The following is a 3,509-nucleotide window of genomic DNA, read 5'->3' on the forward strand; positions in this document are numbered from 1 at the left end:
TGCAAAGATCATGGCCTGGATCAGGTTCACCTACAGAAGTTTTTCTACAGTGTCCATTCATGAACAAAGGTGGCAACAATTTTTATAAAGTAATTGAATAGCACAGAAAAGACCAATTGCTTCAGGATAAAAAAGCTACTGTGCTACAACTTCAAAAGTTAAGTGAATATGTAGTATATCTTATGAAAATGACATTTTTGCTTTTTTAAATTTTATGTTGGTGTAGGAATGATTGTATGAAACTCAATGTGAATGAAGAATAGTGTTAAATACCATCTGTATCAACTTTGTAGACATACATTTTATCTTTTTAAATTTTATTTTACATTTGAAACTTTGTACTAGGACTGGCTTTTCACTTGCAGAATTGAGCTTGAAACTTTACATAAATAGTAAAGTGTTTAATCTGCAATGTATTTCACTAATAAGACTTTTAAAGCTAATAAACTTGCTAAAACATGATATATTTCCAGAGTGTAAAGACACATACCTTACAACAATATTTAGCCAATCTGTATGAGAAATAGCAAGAGTGGAATCTACAATCTGAAGCGTGACACTAGAATGATTCCATGGAAAATATTGAATTAAGCTTTATCACTTTTGAAGCTTATTAGTTTTTCACATACTGTTTTGTTAGGTGCCATCAAGTGAGATGTGGCTCTATGGACATCAGATTTTAAATTTATTTTGTTTGGCATTGTCCTCATAAACTCTGTCACGCTTAGACTCACTGTGGTCGCCATTGCATCAGTTTCTCTTCTGAGGGTCTTCCTTTCTTTCACTAAACCTCTACCTTTCTCGGGATGATGTCTCTTTCTAAGGACTGGTTCCTCTTGAAAATATAATCAAGGCATTGAGACAAAAATATATTCAAGTAAATGAAAAAAATTTCACCGTCATTGCCTCTAAGGAGCACTCTGGCTTCACTTTCTTCAAAAAAATTTGTCTGTTCTTTTGGCAGATCAAGGTTTATGCAATACTCGTCACCAAAACACAGTTCAAAGGCATTACTTTTTCTTATGTCTTCTTTGTTCATTGTCCAACCTTCAAATGCATAGGAAGTTATTGAAAATTCCATCAGGCTCACTTTAGACTTTAGACATTGCTCTTTAGAACTTTGGAGAGATCCTTGACAGCAAATTTCCCAATGGAATTTTCAACAACAAATTGCAGTAAGTACCCCAAATTTTCATTTTGCGTAACTCAAACACTATATTTCTCCCTTCAAAAGTTGGTTTGCAAAACAACTAAGATATCACCTTACCCCAGTAAGAACAGCAAAATGTAAAAGAATAGCAAACAACAAATGCTGGCGAGGTTGTGGAGAAACTGAAACCCTTATTGTTGATGGGAATGTAAAATGGTGCAACCACTATGGAAGACAGTATCACACTTTCTCAAAAAATTGCAAATAGAAATATCACTTGACTCAGTGATTCCACTACTGAGCATATACCCCAGAGCAACCATAACTGCCACCCAAGCAGATATATGCACACCCGTGTTTATTGCGGCTTTGTTCACAATAACAAAGAGTTGGAAACAATCTAAGTGCCTATCAACAAATGAATGGGTAGAGAAGCTGTGGTATACTATGCTACACTGAAAAACAAGGAACTCATGAAATATTCAAAATGGATGACCCTGGAAGACATTATGCTGAGTAAAATATCTCAGTTACAAAAGGACAAATACTGCATAGTGCCACTGTTGTAAAATGGAACTGACATCAGGGTTAGGAAGAGACTGAGAAAGATGTGATAAATAATGTATACTGCATTGAAACAAATGAGGGAGAGAACTGTTTAAAAGGGATATATGATTAGGTATTATTATCCTGACAGGAGTCCAGAACGAAGGCTGCATAGTGGAGTAGAGTTGGGGAAAGGGATTGTATAAGAAAGAATTTTTCTTTTACTTTTCAAAGAGAAGAGTGAACTGGGGGCTGGGGGCAGGTTGGATGGGGGAATGTGCAACAATGAATGAATGGAAATCCAAAGTCTCTGTAAACTTTCATTAAAATTCATTTAAAAAGTTACGGCCCAGCAGTCCATCTGCGATGACCTCCAGCTTTAAGAAGACAAGCATAGTGTTGACTTCCCAGTGAAAGAGATGAGTTCTAAGCCTGAACTCACGGAAGAGCAGAAGCAGGAAATCCGAGAAGCTTTTGATCTCTTTGATGCTGATGGAAATGGCATCATTGACGTCAAAGAACTTAAGGTGGCAATGAGGGCCCTGGGCTTTGAGCCTAAGAAAGAAGAAATCAAGAAAATGATCAGTGAGATTGATAAGGAAGGAAAGGGAAAAATGAGCCTCAGTGATTTCTTGACTGTGATGAGTCAGAAAATGTCTGAAAAAGATACCGAAGAAGAAATCCTGAAAGCCTTCAAACTCTTTGATGATGATGAGACTGGAAGAATATCTTTCAAAAATCGGAAACGCGTGGCAAAGGAGTTGGGCGAGAATCTCACTGATGAAGAACGTCAGGAGGAAATGAATGATGAGGCAGATTGAGATGGAGACAGAGAAGTCAGTGAGCAAGAGTTCCTGAGGATCATGAAGATGAGCCTTTACTAAAAGCAGCCTCCTCTCTTCCAAGCACACTTCGCTGAGTTCAGTGCTTGCCTTCATGTGAAGCCTTTTTCTAGGACACCCAGCCATTTCTCCCCACCAATGTCCCGCTATGACTTTAGCACCAATTTCTTATCTTTTCTCCAGTGACTGGGTTCTTTGATAGTTAAGGTCTTTGTAAAATGACCAGTGATCATTTGGCCCTCACCTAAGGCAGAAGCAGAGAGCATTAGAAAGGAGAAAATGAAGAAGAGGATTGGAAAGGCTTCTTCCACCTTCATCTTTCTACTCACACATTCTCATAAATGTCTAAACAAACACAGGACAGCTTCATAGACAAGCACAGATCCTCCTGCTGCCACAAACAACAGACTCACTTTGGTGGTTTCCTGTTGACTGTAGACTGCAGGTCTCTCTCAGACAAACCCTTGTGAGTCTCACTGGCTTAGTGTTTAGAATCTCACATGTGCATAGTGTTTTTGGTCTGGTCTTAAAAAAAATAAAACCTGCTTTCTAAGGATGAAAAAAATAATTTTAAAAAGAAAGTAAAAACAACAAAACCCCAAAAGTTGGTTTGTATTTGGTAATTCTTATAATAACAGCAACACCTTGTAAAACGGCTTTCCAACAATGGTATTCTTCATTCATTTACACTTCCAGTTTGAGTTAAGCCAAAATAATATACAGTCTCTGAGAACTGAACTGTTTTCATGTTTATCAATCATGTTGCGTTTCAACAAATGTTAAATCCCTCTGTAACAAACTGAGAATTAAATGCAGTAGGACTGAAGAGGTTGCAGAGAAAACAATAACAGAAATGACTGATGAAGATTGAGGTAACCATTCTCTCTTATAATTTTCAATGTGGTATATTTGGAATATCAACAACCTGCGTTATGCAGATGACACAATCCTGCTTGCTGAAACTGAAGAGG

At 37.3% G+C, this 3,509-nt stretch overlaps 1 pseudogene; it reads left to right on the forward strand.

Annotated features, from left to right (window-relative positions):
- Positions 1-2,062: 2,062 nt before the first annotated feature.
- On the forward strand, positions 2,063-2,580 carry LOC102875528 (annotated as a pseudogene).
- The last annotated feature ends 929 nt before the right edge of the window (positions 2,581-3,509 follow it).

This window comes from Elephantulus edwardii, unplaced genomic scaffold (assembly GCF_000299155.1).
Source record: "Elephantulus edwardii isolate Elephantulus edwardi_28Jun2011 unplaced genomic scaffold, EleEdw1.0 scaffold00062, whole genome shotgun sequence".
NCBI classification, from domain to species: domain Eukaryota; kingdom Metazoa; phylum Chordata; class Mammalia; order Macroscelidea; family Macroscelididae; genus Elephantulus; species Elephantulus edwardii.